General features: G+C 39.4%; 1 long non-coding RNA gene across 2 annotated transcripts in view; it reads left to right on the top strand.

Annotated features, from left to right (window-relative positions):
* Positions 1–25997, top strand: part of LOC101708139 (uncharacterized) — a 33019-nt gene extending 7022 nt beyond the window's left edge. Inside the window, exons 1-3 of one of the 2 annotated variants that reach the window (XR_205823.4) lie at positions 758–1085; positions 8069–8179; positions 24932–25997. This is a non-coding gene — a long non-coding RNA (uncharacterized LOC101708139). Of the gene's footprint in view, positions 1–757; positions 1086–8068; positions 8180–24931 lie in introns of those variants that run through there. The other variant, XR_015443036.1, reaches the window with a different exon arrangement.
* The last annotated feature ends 423 nt before the right edge of the window (positions 25998–26420 follow it).

The following is a 26420-nucleotide window of genomic DNA, read 5'->3' on the forward strand; positions in this document are numbered from 1 at the left end:
ATCACACTCATGCTGCCCTTGCAAAGATCGTGCATCTAGTCTTGTGGACAGAGCACAGCTCAAGCCTAGAGCAGCATTCAACCAAAGCTGTGGGGAAATAAATGACCGCTCAGCAGAAGTGTCTGCCTGGGAGACACGGTAAAGTGCATAATGAAAAGAAAGCTCTGTTCTGAGCCCTTGCACACATTATGTTCATAAGGCATTTTTTGATGAGATTATTGAGCTGCCCATAGGACCTTTGCAGCTTCCTTTGCCTACAGAAAAAAAAAAAAAAAAACAAATGTTCTTACCTTGGGAATCCACTCCAGATAAGGTTCCTCTGCATTACTGATGCTATCCCCTCTGCCTGGAAGAGTTTTCTGGCATGTGAAAATCTTACTTGCTTCTCAAAGCTCAGATGCAAAAAGCCATAGTTTCATGGTCAAAACCCATTGCTTCCTGGTTCCGTGCTTCAGTGATCTTGTGCTTATACTTCCACTGCCAGACAATTACCATGAACATCACTATTGCACACTCAGTGCTCATCTCTCTGTGTCACCAGACCTTGAGCGACTGCAGATCTGACATTAGCTTCAGCTGACTGAGACTTTGAGGTTACAGAGAATGCTGTCACCAAATCCCTGTGAGCATAATTTCCTTTTCCTTTTGGTAAGAAACTTCCTAATGTGTTAGACCTAAATAGCCAGAACATGGAGGAAGGTCATGGTTTCCCTCCAGAGAAGCATCCTTGTGCGCTGGCTTTCTCAGTTATCAAAAACTATCAGGGGCCGGGGATTTAGCTCAGTGGTGCTGCCACCTGCCTTGCAAGTGCAAGGTCCTAAGTTTGATCCCCAGTACCAAAAAAACAACAACAACAAACCTGTCCGGGTAAGCACAACAAACCTTCATACAACTACTGGTTTTCATCCTATTAACTCAGAAGTAGTTTTCAATTGCCTGTCAGAGTACTTACTGGTTCTACCTTGTTGCCACTTATGCAGAGAGTCCACCACAGGCACCACCATGTTGATTTGGGCCCAGACAGAAGTGGAGAAAGGAGCTGTCAGCCTCTGCAGACTTACCTTTGTCATCAGTCACTGACTAAGGTAGGGACAGTGGAAGGGAAGGACAAGAGAGAATGTGTTGCTTTCCTTTCCCCCAGAAGTCCTAGTAATTCTGTCATTTCCATGGGGTTATTAGTTAATACAACATTGCCACTCTGTGTTTACTTTAAAATGCCTAAATTGCAGTTAGCTAATGCAATCCTCCCAAATCAAATTATGCTACATATATTGTAGCAGTAAATATTCATGTTCTAATTTGAAAATGACATCATTATAGATAATATTCATGAGAACCTGCTCACAATAAGCATGGGCTGGATGGCTCTGAAGAAAGTTTCCTGGATTTTAGGGTTAAAGTTATGGTCTATGCATCACTTCTCAGCTTTTGGCTAAGATCAAGTGTAAACTCATGTTCTACAGGAGTGACCAGAGGGCCAAGAAGAGGGTGAAGAAGAATAAAACAACACTTTGGTGCCTCACTCTCACTATTATTTAGTTCATTAAGGTTTTATTGCAGAAAATACTTATCTTTGACAGCCAGAGAGCCTTCTGGAAAACTTTTTTAAGTGGTTGATGAGTTTTTAACAAACAAACAAAAAAAATCCAAAGATAATGACAGTAGTATGTGCATTCCTGTTTGCAAGAAATTTGAGCTTTCAACTCACAACTCAGATCTTACTAAGTAGAAATGCATTTTTATAGTCTAGTGTTGAAAAACATTGCAGAGAAGCTTCTGAAACCAGTGGGTAAATATGTCATGATTGACAACTGATGTCCGCCATGGTGTAGGATGGATGAATGAAAGCACAAGGAACTTAAAGTATATTATTGAGCAACAAGGACTTATAATCCACCAGGAGAGTCTTGGGAAAAGAAAAACACCCACACAAATTCTTCTCTAAAATAACTTATGTTTTGTGTTGGAGAGAGGCACATGGTTTTTATGGAGGCTGTGAAGATGACAAGAGAGAGAATTTTGGAGTTGCTGGTAGCCATCTTGTCACTAAATGGAGAGAAGCTACCTAAAAAATAAGGAAAGGAATCAGAGCTAAGAATCAGAGAAACACTAATATTTGGATAAAGACTTTTCAATCCTGGATCTAGCTATCTTTTTAGACAGGAAAATCTACTCTTAGACTTTAGTTACTTTTGCCAACTTTTTTCCTCTGTTTATTTAAGTCATTAGAAATTTGAGTTACAAGGAAGCTTCCCACCTCCATCCCAGGCTCCTAGGGCAGAGAAGCTGAGCCGGTCCTAGCACCCAGAAGGAAGCTCACCCACTGCCATCCCAAGCTCCTAGGGCAGAGAAGGTGAGCCACGTGGGCCCCAGAAGCACTCCCCCACCCCGTGGAAATGAGAAGACACATAAACAAGCCTCAAAAACAGACTTCCAGGTCACCTACAGCAACACCAAAGGGAAACAAGATGAAACACTCTGATACTCAACCACCTGGACTCTCTGAACTGGCAACAAAAGAGGATCTGGGAAAAATGAAATCAGAAATAATTTCTCAGATAACAGCAAACATTTTGCTCATGGTGCAAGACAAGATTAATAAATCTAGAGAGGACACAGATAAAAAAATAGAGGATCTGAGGAACATGATGGAATCCCAACATAGCAAACAAATGGAATCCATAAAACAGATACAAACAGATTTCCAAGAGATTAAAAACTCCATGGAAAGTCTGCACAGCAGAATGAACCAATGTGAGGATAGAATTTCACATATAGAAGATAAGATTGCAATTAGTTAGGAGGAGAAGAAAAATTGCTTTAAAATTGTAAGAGAACACAAGAAATCAATCCAGCAGCTCCTAGACGATTCTAAGAAGAATAACATAAGACTGATTGGAGTCAATGAAGAAAGAGGAGAGAGTGCAGATGACATAAAAAAAACTGTTCACAGAAGTGATGGCAGAAAACTTCCCAAGGAGGGGAAAAGAACTTGACATACAGATAAGTGAGGCATATAGGACTCCAGCTAACCTTAATCAAAAAAAAAATCTACACATAGGCATATAATAGTTAGGATTCCAGAAATCCAACAGAAGAATAAAATTCTACAAGCAGTGAGAGAAAAGAAACAAATCACATACAAAGGAAAGCCCATCAGAATCACAGCAGCCTTCTCAAAGCAAACCCTCAAGGCAAGAAGAGCTTGGAGTGATGTATTTCAAGCCCTAAAGGAAAACAGCCTCCAACCCAGAATGATGTACCCTGCAAAACTATCTTTCAAAATTGATGGAATAACAAAATATTTTCATGATAAAGAGAACCTCAGGAACTTTATGAATATGAAATCAGCACTCCAAAAAATTTTAGTAAATACCCTAGGAAAAGACAATGAAGATCACAACCCCAGGAAACCCAGCAGAATGAATCCATTGGGCATGACAAATTAAACACAAAGGGGGAGAATCCAACAAAAAGAAAGTCATGACAAGGCTTTTAAAATTTTTGACTTCATCTCCCTAATGAGTGTATAATTCAATCTCATTATTGTACTGATTAGTATGTTTCTGATTCTAGAGTTGCACACCATTCCTTGTGCTGTACTGGCTATTTATCATCTTCTTATGTCTACATTTTAATTGAGTTGTCTATTAATGAGATCTAAGAATTCTTTATATATTCTGGTCATAGGTTATGTGCATTGTAAATATGGTCTGTTTAAGGATTACTTTTCATTTTAATGATGTCATTTAAAGTTCTAAATTTTGATGGAATCTCATTTATCAATTTTTTTCTTTTATACATCATGTTTTTTGTCTCCTAGGTAGTTCTTGCCTACCCTGAATTCATAAATATTTTCCCTTATAATTTCTTCTTAAAGTTTTATGCTTTTAGACTTTCTTATTTAGGTTCATAGATCCCTTCAAGTTATTTTCATGTATGGAAAAAAAGGGTTGAGGTTAATTTTTTATATACGGATACCAGGTATTCTAGTGCCATTTGCTGAAGACACTATCTCTTCCTTGGCTCTTGAATCGAGTTTATATTCTATAAAATGCTAATGTTAAATAATCTTTCAAAACTCAGTGGACCATATGTGTGGTTCTATTTCTAGATTCTCTGTTTTATTGAAATGATCTATGTCTTTCCTTACACCAACACTGCCTTGATTATTGTAGCTTTAGAAGAAGTCTTAAAATTGGGTGCTAAACATCTTCCAACACTGTTTTTGTTTTTGTTTTTGGCTTTTCTGGGTCCTTTGTACTCCTACATAACTTTTAAATTTCAATATCCAATTCTTCATTTATAGCAAGTATACACAGACCTGAATTTTTATATATACCTTGTGTTTTCTAATCCTGCTAAATTCAAGTACAAGTTCTAGGGGCTCCTAGAGATTTCTTAGTATTTTCTCTGTAGATGATCCTTTCATCTACATATAAAGATTTCGCCTCTGCCGTGCCAATCCTATTCTAGTTGTGTCATTTTATTGCCAGACTATTTTGGTGGAGACTAGGTTTCAAAGTTTAATGGACAGATAAAGAAGCATATCTGTCCTTGTTCCCCACCTTAAGGAGAAAGCATTGTATCTTCTCCATTTATATAAGGCATTCTCGCTGGAAGTATGGAGTACATGTCTTTATTCTGTTGAGAAGTTTCTGTTCTACTTCTAGGCTCCTGATAGCTTTTACCATGAACAGCTGTAGAAGTTAGTCCAATACTTTTTCTCCAACTAGTGACAGGATCATATGGCTTTTTCCTTTCCTCTGTTAAAATGATGACTTTTGGGGGTGGATCTTCCCATGCTGAACCAACACTGCCATCCCTATAACAAAACCACTTTCTACATCCTGCCAGATCTGACTTCCAATAGTTTGTTTTGTTAAACAAATTTCTATCTATGTTCATACTTTTTTCTTCTATTATCTTTATCCAGTTTTAGGATTAGCACAATGTTGAGTTCCTAAAATGAGGGGAGAAGTGTTCCTTCTTTTTTCTGCTTTAATTGTTTGATATAATTTATCAGTTAAAATGTTTATGAGCCTGCTGTTGTCATGTAGGTAGGTTTTCAAGCTAGGAATATACTTTCTTTAATAGGTGCTATTCAAATTTTATACTTTCTCCAGAGTTAGTTTCATTAATTTGTCTTCCAAGTTACCTCTTAGAAGTTGTCAAATTTATTTCAAAACAGATTTTTGTAATATGCTTTCTATATCCTTTTAAATTCTGGAAAATCTGTGGTAATGTCTCCTAGAGCTTAATATTGTAATTTAAAAAATGTATAACTGATATTGTGTAACAGGAAGAAAAGGTCTAAAAGACCAGGGGAATTGGGAGGGGTAGGGGAAGGGAAAAAAGAAAAAGGAAAAAATATGAGAAGAGGAAAAAAATGGAAACAAGGTCTTTGCAAATAGGGAAGGGTGGAGGGGGTGAAGGGAGGGGAAAGGAAGGGGAAATAAAATAAGAACCAAGATACTCCTGTAAAGGTACAAGATCCCAATGATGAATGTAACTGTATTTTATACCTAAAATGTACCAATAAACTTAATGGGGGGGGAAAAAAAGAAATTTGAGTTACATTATTCTCAACCTAAATTTTTGTATTACTTTTGTAGGAAGAGTTAAAGAGGAATGTCTCTTAGGAAGTTCACTTAATTTCTTTTGACTTTGAGTGGTCTTATCTATCAATGGAAAATAATAAATTGATCTGTATTTGTTTAATAGGATTGCTATAGAAAAAAGCTGAGATACTAGATATGAAAGTTCTTTGAAAATGTATGTGGAATTTAAACAATTAAATCTTGTGTGTGTGTGTGTCCTAAGGAAGAAGACTAGATGATATGTTTGTCAGATCAGGAAATAGTTCATCTACTTTCTGTTTCTAATTTTGGAAACTCAAACCTATACAAATACACTGCTCTGTCATTCCTGTCACATCAATCAAAGTCAATAAATTATTTCTTTTGTAGGATGTGCTTTTCCAAAGGTGTTTTTTATATGGTCGAACACTTCGACTATGTATGCATTTATTTTCTGGTTATATGTTTTCTTACACTGTACTGAAACTTTGTCTGAACTTAGTGATTTCTTCATGTTGCCTACAATGCTCCCTTCCACCTCCATTTAGCACTCTGAGATAAATTCTCTGTGGACCTGTCCTTCCCATTGATTTTAAGTCTCTTATTTAAGACTCAGGTAACTCTCTGTTACTCCTGAGTATTGGAAGAGAGCTGCTGGAATAACAATACTAGAGGTCTTCTTCAGCACGATTCAGGCTTATAAACACTCTGCTCCATTTATCATCTTCCTGCAGGCACCATCATTCAGCTTCTGTTTAGTGTTTATCCATCAAAGTTCTAGCATCCTTCGGGGTGCTCACAGGACTGAGAATATGTCCCATGGGCAGGAAGGAACATTCTGTGTTTCTATCCCACCACTCAAGGCTTCTTCTAGTTTGAGATTTAAAGGTCAAGTCTATAGATTCCAAATGCAAAAAGACCATTTAATCACTCAGGAACAATTGTGAAGATTATTTTTTCTGGGTTTTGTTTAAAAATTATTCTTAGAAGATCACTCCTTCTTGTTATCCAAATAGGTAAGTTAACTCCCTGGGTGAATGAGAATTTCCGCATCTTTAAGGATTATTGGAGGCATTCTCTCTCTCACAGTTACCACTGGCTCCTTTGACTTCCATCTGTTAGATTTCTTGTGAGAACTTTCCCTTTTCCATACCAAATTACCCTGCTGAACAGCATCCTGATTGTTTGGGGCAGTGATAACTGTCCTAAATGCACTGCTTCAAAACTGTGTGTAATAGAATTCCCTAAGCCCTACCCTTTTCTATTTTGCTAAGACAACAGCCTAGTCTAGCCCATTCTGTGGTGTGATGATTTTGTTTTCATCCTTCATATGCTTATCAAGCGGTCCTTCTAAAGCAAGGAGAAGTCTCTGTAATTCTCCCTCAGGAGCACTGTATACTCAACTTTTTAAATAAATGAAATTATTCTCACCACTACCCTCAGAATGAAGTTTCAGAAATTGAATGAATAACATGAAAAAGCATCAGAGAAGTTGCCTGATTCTTTTATTAAGCAAATGTTGGCTTTTGTTATGGGGGTATTAATGCACACAGTAGTTTCTTGGTATTTTGGATCATTTCATGAATAAAAAAAATTGATCATGACATGGGGGAATCCAAACATCTATAAATGTTTCAGGAAGATTACCACAGCCTGCCTTGAGTTTTCTTAGTGACTTTTCTTGTTACTTGAGAGGCTTCCAATAATTCAGCAGTATCAGGGATATATATATATATATATATATATATATATATATATATGTAGTTTCGTTGATCCCATTTTGCAGATGAGAATGCTGGAGTTTATAAATGTGACTTTCACAAAAGCATGCACCTAGTAAAATTCTAGACAGGAGCTGAGAAAAGCTCACAATGCAAGAACTAGAATAAACCTACCTGGGAATGGAATCTCAAGTATGCCACTTAATAATTTGTGACCTTCAGCAGATAAGTACACTCCTCTAAACCTCAATGGTGGTTTGTCATCTTTGTCGCTAAGATGCTGATTATAAGTGTACCTACTTCTTAGGAATGTTGGACTATTAAATAAACATATCAGTGTGAAGTAGACAGCACACACTCTGCCCAGATAGCAAGCAAATCATGATTATTCCAACTCCTCATTGAGGTTTTGCCTTTTTAAAATCTTTACCATGTCTCCTTTCCACCACCATCTTTCTTATTACTAAAAGGTGTATCTATCTTGTATCATCACAGGAAATGTTCCTCTTGCCCTAGGGAGCAGCCAAAGTGTTCTGCATTCCTGGGCCTCTGTGACTGTAGTCTATCAGTTAGAAGTATCCTTCAATAACCTCAGTTTTTGGGCCCTATAACATTATTGAGTCTCTCTAAAATTCTTATGTTGAATTCCTAATCCTCAGTACTTCAGAATGTCACTGCAATTTGGAAATAAAATCTTTAAAGAGTTACCTAGGCTAACATGAGGATATTAGAGTATGCCTGAATCCAATGTGCCTGGTATCTTTATAGGAAAATCTGGGTACAAGACATACACAAGGAAGATCACGTGAAGGCACAGGGAGAAAATGGCCAATTACAATCCAAGGAGAGAGGCCTCAGTGGAAACTAGCCCTGGAAATTGTAAGTTCTGTGTATATATCTGTTCTTAAGATTAATAAAGTAGCCATTTAATTACTAGTATTTTGGAGTAACTGGAGTTGAGATTTCACATTCCTCAGAGCATGTTGGCGGGGGAGGGGGGGGGGGATAGAAGGTTCAGTGCAAAACCGGACAGTGAAAAAATATGAATCACCCTAAGGAAGTTGGATTTTCTCCAATAGGGAGACAGCAAAGGATATTAGAATGTGAAACAGATTTTCTTTTTTTAAAAGAAATGTACGCCAGCATCTACCTAAAATAATGGCGTGAAGAAGAGAAATTGGAAACAAGAAAATTGGGAAATAGTTGTAATAAAGTCCTGACCCAAAGGATTTGCCAAAATTTGGAGAATGAAGAATTAAAGGATGAGCCAGTGTTTATAACTTGGCAATCCACAAGGGGAGGAAGTGACACCTGTCACCTGTCAAGGAGACAAAGGGAAGCGGGGTTTGGAGGAAGAGATGGAGTTTTCTGTTACACATTGAATGCTTATAAATTACAGAAGCCCTCTTGGTGAATCTGCCTTTTTATCCTGTCATTCTGCAACATCCTGTTGTATAAATAGTCCAAAGGATCATCAAGATTGGTGTGTCATTTTCTAAGCTGAAAAGCGTGTGGCAGTTCAATGTCGGGAGCATCTTTTGGCAAAGTAATCTGGAGAAAGGGATTCATACATAGCACATTGATTTGACTCAGCTATGCATTTGGGCCAGATGAAAGTGCAGAGCCTTCGCAGATATGCAGCTGGCAAGCAAGACGCAAACCTCACTACCCGGTGCTCCTACACCTGGCTGGGTACTACCTGATCCTAAGATGTTTTAAATTTGAATGATTAAAGTGACTCTTCTGAGATTGGTAGTGATGGACAGAATTGAGGAAAGGAATTATTTTTTTAATTAGCTGTGATTATGACTATAACTATAGACAAGGATGTATTAGGAAAATGTGTTGGAATATTCTGGTTAACCATGCATAATTCAAAGAGGTCAGTTAACAAAGTGCACTTGACTTGTGGAATTTAGGAACTTATGAACACTATGAATCTGTGTACATGAAAACTTTAATCAGTGACTAAGAACTCAGCCTTGAGCGGGCCAAAAGTACACTCTCCATAAAGAAGGAAAATACCATTGTAGGGGTATTTTTAACTTACATGAGAAAATATAAAATTTTAACATGCAGTAGCAAAATCGCTGCTGCTGCAAATTATAGTCCTTCTTATTAGTTCACCAAAGTGGGCTCAGCAGGGCCCCTGTTTGTCCCACCCTCCATCAGCATTACATTTAATTATTCTGTGTAGTTTAAATTCAGAAGAATGAAATAGAGCTTCTTTTCAGTGTCTAATTTGAATCAACCCAGACTGGCTTTCTGAGCTCCTTAGCAGTCTGGATAATAAGTCTGAAGCATTTGAGAAGATAGTGATGCCAGGAATGGTCACAAGGAATGCCCAACCTCATTTTTTTTTTTTAGGCCAGTTTCCATATATTCTTCCCTGATGTTTCTCTTCTGTGAGAAGAGGTAACATTATGAACTTTTTGAACAAATGTTTTCAAAAGTTGTGTTAATGGAGAAATTTCTTTGGGGGCTAAAGTTTCTATTCACCCTTTGTGACATGGTTTAAAAGAAAAAAAAACTCATTATCTTCCTCTCACTCAATCTCAGGAGCAGAAAGGAGATAAGGCAGGTCCCAAATGAACTGGTGGCTGGGTAAGCTGCCAGGATATCTAAGGAGCCCCTTTTTTAAAAAAATGCAGTAACACTCACAATCTTAGTGCAGGGCGATAAAAATAATTGTATTCATTACACAGTTTAATACAGGAACATATTCCTAAAATAATTTTCCTTGTCTAGAATTACACAGAATTCCGCTGAGTGTCACATCCAAGTGAATTTTTATTAGAAGGATTCCAACCAAGGCTTCACTGGCAAAGTGATTTCATATTTCATTTAATTTCTCAGAATCAGGGTGTTACTGAGTGCTGGCTAACAAACATCTGACCAGACAGTGTTTGTATTTTCAAGCCCAGGAACCTATGTGATTTCTCTTTGGACACTGAGGCACTTCAGGATTCCAATAAATACATTACTCCTGCTTCTTGTTTCCTTGTATATTGTTACAGAAGAACTATAAACTTTTGCACTGAAGCTGTATAAAAATAAGCTTTAAACCAACCTTTACATCCCATTTATTTGGGTCCACAGCTTGAATATAAAGAAGAATCAATGGTGTTCTAACAAGTTTTTTCAGTTTTTCCTTTCCCCATTTTATTTTTTGTAGATAAGTATTTGAAAAAATTTAATACATTATAAGTCTTGTAAGACTGTTGTGAGCCCATTTACCAAAAGAGCAACTTATTGGTAAATGATCACTGGTTTACAGTGGGTAATGGCGGTCCTTTAAAAGTCATGTTCATATCCCAGTTGCCAGAACCTATGGATATAATCTTATTTTTAAAAAGCTCCTTACAGATATAATTAAAATGTTAAGATAAGTAGGACATCCTGGATTAGCTCAGTGACCTTAAATCTAAGGTAAAGTTCCTGTCAAGACGGAAGTAAAGTTTGGAGTGACACTGCCACAATCCCAAAAACAGGTGGGACCAGAAGAACAGGAAGAAGCAAGAAAGGCTTCTCCTCCCGACACTTTAGTTTCAGCTTCTTGTCTCAAGAACTGGTAATAAATTTGTATTGTTTTAATTCACCACGTGTGTAATAATTTGGTACTGCAGCAATGGGACACTAAAGAAGTGATTTTAATCTTTGGGCATAGTATCAATTTTCCTTCTTCATTCTCTTTGGGGTTGAGGAACTATGGCACGTGAACACCATATCTGCTATTCTCATTGTCCAACCAAAATTTCTATGACTAGGATGGAAAATCAGAAGATGTCAATCCTGGGTGTCTTTTTCTCCTGTTACAGGGATCATGTTGAGTCAACTAGGCCCTTGGACCTGCCTTCTAGGCCCTTCCCTTCTGTTTACTGGCTGGGTACTCTTTCAAGAAGCTGGTGCATCATTCCTTCTAGATTGCCTGGGCTTGGTATACAGAGCTCTTGTGTTAGATCTCAACTTCTTTCTTTCTGTAGCTTTTTCTTCTACTCTCACCTCTTAGGCGACCAGCCACAGGAACTTTTCTGAACATGCCATGTTTTTTGCCACTGATGTGATTTTTCACTACACTAGGCTAAACGAGGGACATAATTCTTTTAGGACCCAGATTACCTGTCCACGGGAAGATATCACTCCTTCACCTACACCCTCTGAGTTAAGACAGAAAAAATAAAAGACAGGTAAAAAGGAGACAAGGAAACCATATAACTAATCGTACAACTTGTAAAATTACAACTTGTAACTTGTTGTAATCTTACAACTAAGATTGTAAGAAGTCCACAACTTCTGCAACATAGTCAAAGTCACCCAAGGGAATCTATATCAACATTCCTTTGGCTAAATTTAGGTTCTTTTCCTTCCAAACCCATCACACCAAACATTCTTCAGGAATACTAAAAGTTCATGAATTGGCTTCATCAAAAAAGTAAAGAGCAGTGATAAGAAACAGATTGAGAAAATCTTATCTAAAACAAAGGAACAAGTTGAGAAAATCCAAAGAATGTTTAAATTATCTATCCAGAAACAAAAAAACAACTGGTTCCATACCTGTAAAATGGGGTAGTTATTATCCTTTTTGGAGGTTGGGATACATTTTCCCAGGGATTGCATCCCCTCCAGATAAGCTTATATGTACCTCATTCCAGGAAAATATGCATCTTTATCTCTGTCTCTCAAAGGCTCACATTTTATTTCTTTGAGTGTGTACTAAACTTCCTGCCTAATAAAACCTTCCCAACCCTCTTACTGATGCATTCTGAAAATTATTTCTCTGCAAAAGGAGTCAGTAAACCTGCAATCCTATATTATGGGTGGGGTGAGTTAGGTTCCTTATTACAGCTTCTATAACCTCTTCAGACCCTGTCCAGTGACTTTTTTGTATTGCACATTATATATCAACACTGACATCTTATTAGAACTTCTGAAAAAGCTCAGAGATTTGCATGGTCTGTCTCCAACTCTCTCCTCTAGAGATACCTCTTATCCTTCTCTATCCCAGCCCTGAAAGTTCATCATGGTCCTTCCTCCCACAGGGCCTCTGCACACACTGTCATTTTTCTGAAGTCCTCTTCTGCTCTTTGCTTTGGCAGCTTTGCTAAAGCCCTAAATGATAGTGGAAATGTTCCATCTCTGCATTGTGATTATTTGCTTAACATCTCTCCTCACTGGGTGGCAAATTCTGTGGGACATGGATTATGACTGATTTTGATCCTAGTATATGTAGCCAACATATGGCAGAGCTAACAAAGCATATAGAAGATGGTATGCTTAGTGTGTAAGGATGATTTTCTGTGACTCTATGAGCTCCTCAAGGTTAGAAATTGGTTAATTTTATTCTCTAGTACAGAGAGACTGAAACTATTTAGGGAAGCATTCACTGAATAAATAGGTGAATTAAATTGTCCCTTTCTAGACTGCAGTTTTCTCATGTATAAAATTTGAGATTTGGACTAGACCAGTTATTCTTACATCTTTTAAAAAAAAATTATTATTATAGCTCACTTAGGGCAAAAGACTCCATGGTCTTATGCTATTTCCACTTACCAATAACAACAAAACAACAACAAAGAATTCAGTAGTAGTATAGTAATTTAAAATATTTACTCAAGTTTTCTTTCTGACTGGCAACTCTTTTGTTCTTTTTGCCCCACCCCCAATTCTATTATCCCTACTAATTTCCTGATTCAAACTAAACTGCTTTTCCATTAACTTAAGTAAAAATTGTTGCACCAGAAAGGTAGAAAGACCAATCAGTTCTCACATCTTAAATTCAACTCATACCACTGAAACCGGTAACTGGAGAAGCCCTGCAGGAAACAGACAGCCAACAGATCAAAACTGATAAGGGTTTAATACAGGAGTTATTTACAGATGGAACATGTATGTGGCAAGTCGCACCAGGATGCCCACAGCAGCCTGATCCAGGAGGGTGGAAGAGAAGAGAAAGCACGGCCTGGAGGTCTCCTTGAGAGGAGCAGAAATATTCAGATGAAAGGCCGAGCCAATCTATAGTGACTTAGCAGGAATGGGCCTGACAGAAGAAACACCTGCTTGGCTCCATTTTGCCCCAAACCAGTAAGGAATCAGAAAGCAAAGGAGCCCACTGATATAACTCATGCAAGACAACTTCCTAGAGCTCACAGGTGAAAGCCAAGAGAGGGTTCACAGAGAATGGATTTAAGAAAGATTATCAGCAAATATAAATTTACTCCATAACAATAAAACTGGGAGAAAAATATAGAAGGTCCTTCATGGCCAAGTGTTCTTCCTCCTTTTCTCTCCCAGTCCCCCAGAACACATAAATACTCTTAATGGCTAGGACAAAAGAAAGACACAGGGGAAGTAAATTATTCTGGGGAGGCCATGACCACTGAAAGCTCTGTCAATTGCTTTATGTTGAATTCCTTTAGGGTGAAGAATTAAAGTCCAAAATAAATCCCAGGAGCTGAGAGCTAAGGGAGTCTGCTCTACACTTCCAGGGGGCCTAGGGGATCAGCAGCTCTCCTCGGAGCCTCCATCGCCAGCAGGTGTTACATCAGAGCTAAGGGTCTACCTGCAAGGTGCCAGAGACCCTGTGCCCACATTTGCTGCAGGCCCACAAGGTACAGGAAAGTCCCTTCAAGTTTTATGTGTCCTCCCGTGCACATACACTGAGACATGCAGAGGTCCCTGAGAACGGAGCCCAGAGGCATCATGACGTCATCTCAGAGGATGTCAACATTCACAAGTGACTGTGCTCCAGCCACACTCCATATACATGCTTCTCAAAACTTTGCTGCAAACTCATTGAAAAGGAGAGGGGAAAACTCATGAGAAGACCAAGTTTGCTCTTATGTGACTAAAATTAAGCTTTGAGACAGAAACTAAGTTTAGTTATAGAAATAGAAAGCTGACTGTTCTTTAGACAAATGTGAGTTATGGCCATGAAATAGATGCCTCGTTGATTGGATCAAGTGAGTCTGCTCACTTGAAGCCCGTGAAAGCTTCAGACTTTACTTGGAAAAGGCATAAAGAAGACAAATTTCAAATGAGATGGGATATTTCCTTGGTTTCTCCCTTGTTTCTCTATTATTTAGGTTTTGTTTAGTACATACAACAAGGGAAAATATCAAAACTCCAAATAATTTTGGAATTTACAACTAGATGAAGAACAGTAGAGAAACCCAACAAAATATGCCATTCAATATATTTCACCCTCTGGCCAATTTTAGCGGGTAAGTTCTTCTCATCTCTCATCTATTTGTCTCTCTTTATAAGGCTGTCCCCCCCCCCCTTTCTCTTTTGAGACAGGGTTCTGATAAGTAGCTCAGGCTGGCCTTGAACTCACTACATAGCCTACGCTGGCCTCAAACTTGCAGCGATCCTGCCTCAGCCTGCAGAGTGCTGGAATTACAGGCATGCACCACCACACCCAGGTTATAGGGTCACATTTTCAGAGACCGGTTCCTGGTCTGCTTAGGCCAGTTGAAAATGAAGAGTGAGTCCATTAGCTTTGTACCTGAGCATCCTTCTACAAGCATTTTGGGGACTGACACCATCTTCCTACCGAATGATCTCTCCCTCTTAATACATCTTACCAGAGTTTCCAGGGATCAGAGTTCAATCTGTCAGGGAGTAATAGAATGTTAGAAATGGAAGATCATTTAGGGCTTAGAGATAAATTTGCTCTGATAAGGAAATTGAGACCCAAGGAGAAAAAATTTTTATTTCCTAAAGGTCACCTAGCAAGTTAAAGACAGAAATTGAACTAGAAACCAGCCTTTTTGAATGAAAGACTAGGATCTTTCCCTTCTCCCATTCTGTGCCCACCCTTACTCCAATCAGGAAATGTGGCTTCTACATACCACAGATGGACATGATGGATACTGTACTCTGTCCATCCCAGGCCCTATGCTAGACACTGAGATTACATGGTAAGGAAAGTAAACCTGGTCCCCACCTTCAAAGTATCTATATTTGCCTATGTTGGACTTGATCAAGAGTCTTCACTTTGTGTACTTGAAGTAGCTAGTGTGTTGGAAAAGTCATTTTTCTTAGCAAACTTAGCTTTGAGTGGTCAATGTTCTGAATCCCATCAACCTGAGCATATGAAAGACCATTGGCTTCAGACTGTCCATCTCTTAGTTAAAATCAGTGAATAGTTTGTTTCCACTTAAATGAAACACTTCTTAGAGTGGTTGAAATGATGCCTGAAGCCATCATAGATGAAGGCCTTGACTTAAGTATTGACATAAGGAAGGGTATGCTGTATTCTATTTAGGCCCTATTTAGTAGATTTTTCAGGCTGCTATTTTGTAGGCTGTTTTAAAGAGTGGGTGAGAGGAAGGCTTCAGGGATAAATAATACTAAAAGACTATCTCAGTTGAAAAGCTTTGATAGTCACTGTTCTATGAAATCATCTACCATGTTTCCCACACCTCACTCACCCATAGCCATATGCCCTTTGAGTCCCCTATGTCTACCAGTGAAGGCAGCCAGGGCCTTGTACCCCATTCTTCAGGGAAGGGGTGCTCAGATTCATCAGAGCAATACAGCCATTTGGGTTTTTGAGCTTCAAAATAATCTTTGGAAACAGCCTGGATTTGTAGAAACCTTAATTTTTGGTCTTTCTGGAATCAAAATAATGTATACCATAAGTTTACCCCCGGGTAAATTAAGGAAAAATCAATAAGGGACCAGACTTCCAGATGAAAGTTCTTGCAGGTGAGGTGTGCACACAGTGGGAGGAGGGAGCATGACAAAGAGGAATAGTTGGTGGGGTCTTGCAGGGAAAGTGGGGTGGGGGGATTGCATTAGGCAGACCACGTGGGTGCTGAGTCAGGTTTCACCCTCCCACAAAGTGCCCTCTCTTTTACCCAGAGTCCTGCAGGAGCAGGCAGTCCCTGCAGGTCCTCCAGATGCTATCTGAGTGGGCATTACACAGTAGAGCACAGGCCCATGGCTTGCCTGTAGGCATTGGCATTTGAGGGAGACGCTTCATGATGGGCATGCGATCTGTCACTGTGGATTGTCACTAAGAACTACACTTGTCATTACCCCCAAGATACCCATCACATTGGCCTTTTATTGGATGAACGACACTACTGTGTACAAGAAATCCTACGGTGTGCAGTTGTTTTGGTTGGGTCAGAGAAGGTGGCAAAGGGGTCAGCTAAACAGTACTTCTGATTGACAATCAGGTTCTCCATTCTAACCCTGATCTTAACCCTAACCTTAACCGTGATGGTCAGCCAGAAGCATCACTCAGATAATCCCCTTTCCAGCTCTTCTGACTCTTCCAAGTTAGTCTTGTGTCCATGGCCCAGTGTAGACATTCAGTATGTCAGTTTGGGTCTTTCATTTTTCTTTGAGCACAGAGAAGCTCAGCCTGGTAGCAGAAATAACCTCATCAAATATTGAGATGTACAGTTCACATGCACAGTGAGTAGAGCATAGCAGTTGATCAATACTCTGGCCTGAGACTGGAGTAGGATAGAGACATACAGCTTTTTTGAAGAAGAGGACAGCTGAGCTGTGGTCATGTGATAAGGACAGCATTTGAGGCAGAGGCTGAAAGAGCACCCATATTTGGGAAAGAAACCATTAGACAGTGCCAACACAGCTACTACTCACCTCCTCCTTTGAAGAAGGCAACCTCACCTGAGGGACAGGACATCCACTCCGCACTAGCCAGACATTCAACAATAGATAAAAGGGCTTAAAATGTGAAACGTGATACTAGCTACCATGGTGTTCACTTAGTAACTGGAATGGCAGAGTTAAAAGAAAATTTCCTGTTCGGGGGTATTTTTGAAGAGCTTCTCCTTGAAATTTAGACAAGACACAAACTTCTTCCTGTGTGTGTAAACTGCCCCTCCATGTCCTCCCTCCTTCATTAGTCTTCAGCCTTACTCCTTGCCACTTTTCCTTCCCCATCCCTGCCCTACAGGGGAAGCTTTTTCAATACCTAAACTTCCTCCCTGCTTGAGGTCTTGTGCATGCTATTTTTTCTCCTTGGAACTCTTCTCTACACCTTCCCCCACCCATGCTTATCCTAGTTAATTCCCATCTATCTTTTAGGTCTTTGAATGTCACTTTCTTAGGGAAAGCTTTCCTTCTGCTCTAGCTTATTTTTGATAATGAACAGTCTCAAGTTTTCTGCATGGTACTTAACAAAATCTGTAAGCATGCAATTGCTTGTATGCCTCCTATTAATGTATCCCTCTCATATACTCCACAAAATCAGATAGAATTCAACTGTGGATTTCAAAGACCACCTCTTTCTGACTCATACCATTTTACCAGCAGTTCTTAGTATTGTAGAAGGGAAAGAAATGGAAAACAATGAAGAACAACTTGATCTGAAGTGGGAGAGGCTCAGCCATAGAACATTCAGTATCCCTTTGGCCTTTTCTGACCCATCAAGGGTGGCACACTATGCTAGAGGGAGCTCAGAGAGGAGGCAGGGCACAGGCAAAGATTTGACGTGGTCCTGGAACATTGTTCCACCTTCTCCCTTGCCCATCCACACTCCCTGCTTGCAGTAGGGCCAGATGGTTCCTTTCTGAGTCAGGAACCCAGCCCCCACTTACCATAGAAACAAACCAGGAGAGCAAGGAGCAGACTTCAAACTGGAAGCACATTGGTGTGATTGCAGAACTATGCTCTTTCCAATAACACTATGCCTTGTACACAAAGGTGGTTGTTGAACTGCTTCCAGCGCCAAAGACAAAATACCCTATAGGCAGTGAAATCATGCAGTCAGACAGACAGATGAACAGACAGACAATCTTCCTTGGCTGCCACCCAGCTCATTAGCACTCTCTACAGTCCTTTTCCCAACACCCCTGTTCTCTCCTCCCATCATCTTGGCTTACTTCTCTGGTCTCTCTGCACTTTCGTTAATTCCTATCACCCATCCCTCAGTTCTAATCTAGGACTTTGCGAGGACAACTAAAGTCAGAAGGTTCTTAAAAATGGGTATTGACCTGTGGTTAGGCCCTTTCTCTAAGCAGGATCAATCTTCAAGTTACTGCTCAAGAAGAGGTGTATTTAAAAACATGACCAGCCAGTCAGCTTTGCTGATGTGTTCTCTTTATGAATCCTGATCCCATGCTCCAATTACTACCTGAGAAAAGCATGCCTGGCAGATGTGCATATGGGAATTACACCTTGTTGGAAGAATTTGTTGCTGGAGGAAAAAAAAAGAATACATAAAAGAAAAAAGTACATCTATCTGGGCAGGGCATCTGCTGACAGAGTGAGCAAGGACATGTGCCAGCCATACTGAAAGCTGCTCCGGGGAGAGAGCCAAGTCACCATCAGGCATTAGCCAGCCCAGGTGGTCCAGGAGGAGGAACACACACAAGGCTGAAACAGATGCCCCCAGTACATACATTGTAATAATAGGTCAATACAAATTGTCTTCTGCAAAGCATGCTGATTTAGGAGCATGCTTTGTATTTAGGAGCTTTGTATTATCTAACAGCCTAATGTACAGATAAAGAAATCAGGACCCAGAGAGTTTATGACTTACCCAACCTCCATTCATCTGGTCTATTGCAGAGCCAACACTAGAATTCAGGGCCTCTGAAAGCAATGTATGGCTCTATCCAAGATTGGCTGCCATTTTTCAGGAGACAAGTTGAGAGAAGCAGCATCCCTTCCCAATCTTCCTCTCTGATCCAGAACACCTGGCATCTCCCCTAAGCAACCAACCCCTTTTGCAAAAAGAGCAAAGAAAAAGATATAAATTTACCCTGAGGTCATTAGAGATAAAACACAAAGAGACATAGACTGGGAGGAGCATTTATCATGACTGGTGAGGGCCACTCAGTTAGCACTGAGAGCTAACTATATCCAGGTGCTAACTGTATCCATGTGTCTTCTTACATGTATTAGTTTATTTATGTGTCACAGGCACAGAAAAGTGAGGTGGCTTGTACAGATCACACAGCAAGTCAGGAATGGAGCCAGAAATCTAGCTTCAATCCTGTGCTGAAAAAAAAATCTTGATTGCCTCAACAAAGTTCAAATTAATCTGAATTACTTGAACTAAGATGAGTGACTAGATTTTTATTCTTTACAAACATTTATGTAAATTCCATCTTGCATTTGACCTTTGCCAGGAGCTAGAGGATATGCAAAGAAAGGGGAACAAAAAGGAATATATGGCAGATGAGGACAGTGCATGAAAATTTCTTTCAATGTTAAACAGACACACATTCGTGTTCCAGTTTATCTTCAGAAGTTATTCAAGCTCCCTGACCATGAGTTTTCCCACCAGCAAAATGGGCAGAATAGTGCCTACCTTTCAAGATATGAGGATTGTTCGTTAGGTTATAGAAATTTCTGGAAATATGTGTGTTGGCACCTGGGCTTCAGTAAATCTTGTTAAATGAGGTCCTTGGTCATCACAGATATTAGGGATGATGACTAATAAAGAGTCTGCAGCTGCTGCGGATAAAAATCATGTAATGTTCATCATGAAGCAAAATGATACTGCTCTGCTAGGTCAGGAACTGGTCAACTAAGTTGGCAGCTCCCAACTAGCGATCAATTTGCTCCTAGGGAATATTGGGCAATGTCTGGAATTATTAATGGTCACAAATGAGGAGAGAAGGTGCTACTGGTATCTAGTGGATAAGGACTAGGAATTCTAATTAATATACTATAATTCACAGGAAGTGCACACAATAAAGAATTATACCCAAAATGTCAATAGTACCCAGGTTGAGAAAGCTTGATCTAGAAGGATGGAAAATCTAAATGTGGGAAGTAAAAGACTGAAAATTTTATTTCCCTTTCTGATTACTTAATGCACTCCTTTCAACTACTATTTTGGCTGGGGATGCAGCTCAGTGTTAGAGCATTTGAGTACCATGTTCAAGGCCCTGGGTTCAATCCCCAGCACTACCCTCCCCTCAAAAAAGATTCAACTACTATCTTGAACTGTTCAGGAATCTGCACCCAAAAAGAAAAGAGGAAAGTTCCCAAAAGTTAGGAAGGCCAAGATGAAGCCATTGCACGGAACATCTTCCATGGGTGAGGTGTCCTCCCTGTTTCCACAGGACTATCTGGTGCAGCTGAGTCTCTAGGCCTTCATATCAAGTGGAAACACTACCCTGGCTGTGATGTGTAAAAGGGTGCCAGGCAAAAGCAGTCTTGCTCATCCAAGCCTCTGATGCTGTCTGGGGATTCACAGAAGCAGGAGGCGGCTGAGTGGAGGGAGAGAAGAGGAGAGATACCAATAAATGAAAGAATAATGGAACATTGATCAGCTCTTTATCACAGCAGGGGAGCTGCTTTGTTGAGCCCCAGTGCTGTCAGGCAGACCCTTGATTAAACCTGCACAGCTGCCTGGATGGATGGCCCTGTTTAGCTCTCATCAGCAACTCTGTCAGAAAGGAAGAGCCAGTACAGGAATTGCAAAGTGGACCCAGGACTGTCACTTGGATACTGGGAAGGTTGGTAACCTCTTCCCGCCACCAGACCTAGCTCCAAATTCCAGAGTTAGGAAAGAAAGATTATTTATTTATTTATCTATCTATTTATTTATAAGAGGGGTGGCTGGTTAGAGGACAGAGCAAGGGGAAGTAGGATTCACTGGGAAGTCTTCCTGTTTTCTCATCTGGAAGGGGGGAGGGGCACATTATTTCGGACAAGGCCATAGTTCCTGCTGCAGGACAGGAGGAACAACCTTAAAGTCTTCACCAAATTCCAAAGGGCTCAGTTCAGTGATGAAACCTCCCTGTTTCTTGGAACTCTCCTGGATGGCTTTGTGAATTTTCTGCCTTACAAGTGAAACCACTTTTCTTAAAATGTGAGGGTCCTTGATGCTCCTCTGCTGGGGGCCAAGTGGAAAGCTGTCCAAGCCACAGTTCTCAGACCCAGAGCCCCTTGCTGCCAAGTGCAGATGTGAAAGGCTGTCCTCAGGGAAGGATTTTTATGAGCACAAATGAACATGAATACTAAAAGCATAATGAAAGCTTAGGCCTGGACAGAGCTGGCTGCTGAACCCACCAGCAAGTGATGATCTTGTGGACAAGGTCTGATTCTTACTTATGGTTGGGAGTCCCAGCACTTTACACTGTGCTGTGCACCCACACATCTTAGAGAAAAAGAATAGCCTTAGAGTCGTGCCATAAGGGGCTCGGTGCTGAGCAGGTGATGGGTATGTAGATGCAGAAGTGGAGGACATGGATATAACTGAGTTGTTCTACGACACAGAAATGAAAAGTAAATTAGTAGAGAACATGCTCATGGTGGTAGGGCAAGCGAGATGTAGGAGGCAGGAGGATAGAAGGAGCAGGAAATGGTAAGTGGTAGCTGTAATGTCCACAGGGTAGGTTCTCTGACAAGGGGCAAGTGACAAGAGCTCTGTAGTGGGTCTCCTTGTGCAAATTTCAGTAAACACGTGGCTGCTAGTGCTTAGTGAAGGGGGCTTCCGTCTAGGAATGCAAGTTTCCCCCTTACACATCTCAGCTGCACTGTGAGAGAACACTCCTTTCTTTACATCCTAGTATCTTATATTCCCTGACTCAAGTTCATAGCCTAATGGACCTCCAGATGCAAGGTCATGTCTACCAGTGGCCCAGATCCTCTTCATATTATTTTTATTTTTGTTCTTATTCCCTCCCAAATTTATCAACATATTATACCACCTTGAGAAGATACAGAGTTGAGGGGAGGCTAGAGGGAAAGAATCCCAAATATAGCCCTAAATCTGTGTCATGTTTACCTTTTAACAAAAACCTGTTTGGTATTCTGAAGAAATTTTGAGTTTAGTGTTTGACATAATTTAATAGAGTGCATTAATGACTGTCAATTTCCCTTGTAGTCAAGATACTAAGAAAATGAGAATTGTTTCATCTACCTCACACAAAACAGTAACTAGGGTGGGCCTCACAGTGAAGAACAAAAATTCGTGAGGGCCAACAGATACATGTGAGTGGCTTCGCACACATGCATGTGTCCTACACAATTTGGAAAGCTCTTTTGTATTTTCATGTTTCATAATAAAAACATTGCTACATGGTAGGTAATATTGTTTCCATTGTTCAGATACTTAAACTAAGGCCAGAGAGGTTCAGAAATGGCTTTGCCCAGAAGGGAAAAATCAGATTTTTAAACTCAGTATTTTAAAATATATTACAGTCATTAGTTATTTAATGATGTATAGGGAGATTTCTGAGAAATGCAGTGTCAGGTCATTCTGTCATTGTGTGAACATCGCAGAGGTTACTTACACAAATTAAGATGGCTACAACATCACTAGGTAAGAATCTTAGGGGACCGCCATTGTGATCCATGAATGACCAAATGTCATTATGCAGAGCCTAACTGTATTTTGGGTTGGGTGAAATCAGCAAGCCCAACAGATTTCCAAGACCCTCTCATTGCTGTTCCCAACACATCTCACCTCACAAAGCCTTTCTAGCTGGTTCTTTCTTTCTCTAAGCTCTGTTTGTCTCCCAAGGTCCTAGCTTTTACCATTCATGGAATAGAGTTTTAGAGTCTGTCCAGAGAGATGCCACATTTCCCAGTAGCTGTATCCAGGTGAAGCTGCACGATAAGATTTCACAAGTGGAATATGAGCAGAATGAAAGGATATCATGGAAGCAGGACCAGGTCTGTGGGAATGTGCATGCCTTCTCTGTGCTCACACTTCCCTTCCTTTGGGGGAATGCAGAGGAGTCTGAGATCAAAGAAGAAGGTAGAATCACAAGCCAGAAGAAGATGGAGTGGAGGAAGCTACATTCAGCCATTAGGTGGATGACACTTAAAGTTCTATTTTAATTCCCTGGATGTGAGGCTTTATTGTTTTTAAAGCATCAAGTAACCCTAACTAAAATAAGTAGTCTTATGTGTTGCTGTGAAATGTAGGAATAATTGACACCCATTGTCTTGGGTTTCCACCAAAACTGAAACAGGAATACCATTTTTATTTGTATATGTTTGCAGTACTTCATGTTTACATTCCTTGCGTGGAGTTGGTACACATACATAACACATCTTAATTTCTTTTTTCATCTTCATTCCCTCCTTTCTCTCCCTCCTGCCATCTCTCAGTCCACTTCCCACTTGAGAAAGATCTACCTTTTTACTTCCTATTGTCTGTCTTTTATTTTGCCCTTTATTTATAATTTGGGTTTCTCGCTTAAGAGAAAACCTGCAATATTTAAGATAATGTGTCTGATTTATTTCCCTTAACATTACAGTCTCAAACTGCATCTCCTTTCCTACAAATGACTCAAGTTTATCTTTCTTTATGTCACAGTAGTACTCCATTGTGTATGAATACCACATTTTCTGTGTCCACTCATGTGTTGATAGACATATAGGCTGCTTCCAAGATTTAGCTATTTTGAAAAACAAATCCTAATTTTGACATTTTTTCATTCATGAGTAGATCCTGCATGAAGAAAACGTGAATGAAATAATACTAATAATTTTATATAGAGAATAAAAATTACCTGTCACAGGATATTTTCTTCTATGTACTAGCTTATCCCAGCAAATGAAAACCATAGTGAAAATGTACATAGCTATGTTTGTCTTCTGAACTGCATGTGTGCATGTGTGTGTGTGTGTGTGTGTGTGTGTGTGTGTGTGTAGCTGCTGGTGGTGGTGGTGGGTGCCCCTGTTGCAATGTTCAGAACTCTGAAGTCTGGATTGTCCATTTACATAAGCTGAATATCCAGAGTTATTTTTCTTGTAGAAAAAGTATAAATTTTGTTATTATAAACTTCTTTAACACTCATGTTTGACTTTAATTACATATTGACAGAATTCACACTCTGAATTTGGACTTTTATACATAAAATGACAAGTATTAGAAGCTTTCATGGATTTAACACTGCCCACTTCCAAAGAATTTGACCCTATGAGCTATGATTTGTGTATTTACAAGTTTGTTGACATATTCTTTAAAAAATAAATAGAACAGAAAAATGAAGCTTGTAATAAGTATAAGTCCCATAAACTGTACATACGAGTTTATATCTCATATGGACTTTCAAATATGGTAGAAAAGAAAAGGACAAGACTCAATGAACTGTTTTAAGCATATTGTACCCACAAGGCATGAAGTACGTAGATATTTTATAGCAGTTTTTAATGTCTGGTAGCAGAACACATCCACCCAACTGCCACCAAAACCAAAACTATGATATTATATTTTCCAGATTTTTTGCATGTTTTAAGAACATTACATAAAACAAGTAGATATTTCTTTTGTTTTGTTTTGTTTTGTTTTGTTTTGTTGGTACTGGGGATTGAACTCAGGACCTTGTGCTTGCAAAGCAGGCAATGGAACCACTGAGCTAGATCCCTGGCAACAAGTAGATATTTCTAATGTGCTTCATTCTATACTGTGGTCTCATAAGGACTAAATGACAAATGTGTGGCCCAGTTTGGATAATAATATTGGCCCTGGGGCCAGAATGCACTTTATTCTCTCCTCCATGCTCTTTCCTTTAACTAGTGTTACACCAGAACTCTAATAAACATTTTTGGGGCCTAGATTTTTTTCACAAATGAGAAAATCAAGGTCCAAAGGCCAGACCATTTATTCTCAAAATGCCAGTAAATGCCAGAGCCATAGTAAGAATACCCAGGTTTTTAATCACTGTATTTTTCTTTCAGGAACAATGCAATATGTGGCATGGAACAGACAGAGCACATTGAGAAGAAATACATTTAAGAAGACACTAAATAATTTCTTCATAGAAATTCAAGAATATATGATGTCCATATTTATGTATCTATATCTATCCATCTATCTATCTAAATAACTACATATGTATGGCTGCTACGGCTACTATGTAAAAGAAATAATATGAAGAAAAGAAAAACATCATTAAAAGTTTTTAAAAATGTAATTTAAAACATTGGAAGGTCCCAAAGTACAGAGCAAAAAGCAAAGAGAGGGGAAAAATAGAAAGCTTAGGGAGCTTTGAGAATCAACTCATCGGAAGACAACAAATATCTAATATATGTCCTAAAACACAGAGAAATAGAAGTTACAAAGGCTCTTCAAAAAGAAGACTGTTTGCTAGAACTGAAGAATATCTGGGTTTCTCAGATTTAAAGTGTTGACTGGTTTCTTGGTAACTTGAATAAATGATAGCCTACACATAAATTTAACCCCATGGAATTTCAAAAAACCAAGTGTCAAGAGAAGCTTATTATTCCAGAACCGAATAACAAAAATTCAGACTAGCACATAAATCTTTCATTGGCACTAGAAGACATAAAATGGCAGGGACATAATTCCTTGTGTGCTCTGAAGAAAATTACTTGGATTTCACATGTTTCCAAGCCCTCCCTGTCCTTTCCACATTGTTCCAGGATTCTGGAATACCTTGCCTTGCAGCTTTTAGTTGGGTTTTAATATCAATGGCTACCATCAGGAGACTGAAGAGGCAAAGGATAACAAAGTAAAAATATTTGCCCTTTGCCAGATTATTGTGGCCCTGAAAGTTATTGGCTACATTGTTTTGGACCATAGCTTGAGATCCCATTCTTGTTTGGATTTTATTTACAGCTAATGATTAAGAAAACAAGAAGAAAAAGAAAAAAATCTCATCTCGCTTGCTTCTCATATAACTTCTTCACATAGTCCCCAACACATCTCCAGGTCTACTACTGTGTAACTTCCTGCCTAATAAGGGTAGCTTTGGAGAGCAGTGCCTGAAGTATGGCTGTGAGGTATGATCCAAAGAAGCCAGGAGCAGGTGATTTTCTGTTTTTATAGAAGGGACTAAAGTCCAGGGTATCTCTTTACATACTTTGAAGAGAATAGTAATCACAACAGCTTAACATCCTCCTATCCTAACTGCAGACACTATTCAAAGGCTTTTCCTCCAACCTCCACACTCTTTGTACCAGTGATATTAGTTCTGGGCAATTCTAAAATAATTAAATATCACAGTGTCATTCCCTCCAGATTTTGGATAGCAGGTTTGAACATAACTAACTTGCTTTTCCTTCTTTGTATAATGGAGGAGACCAGACTACGACATCTCAAAATCTGCCCTTTTGGCATAAAAAATTATTTTGAGCTTATTTATGTTAAGAAACAGCAAACACAGGAGAAACTTTGAAAGCAGAGAAGTTACTCTTGTACAAGGAA

The sequence above is a fragment of the Heterocephalus glaber genome, unplaced genomic scaffold (assembly GCF_053883595.1).
Source record: "Heterocephalus glaber isolate CG9 unplaced genomic scaffold, H.glaber_assembly_v1.0 deba00001561, whole genome shotgun sequence".
Taxonomy (NCBI): Eukaryota; Metazoa; Chordata; class Mammalia; order Rodentia; family Bathyergidae; genus Heterocephalus; species Heterocephalus glaber.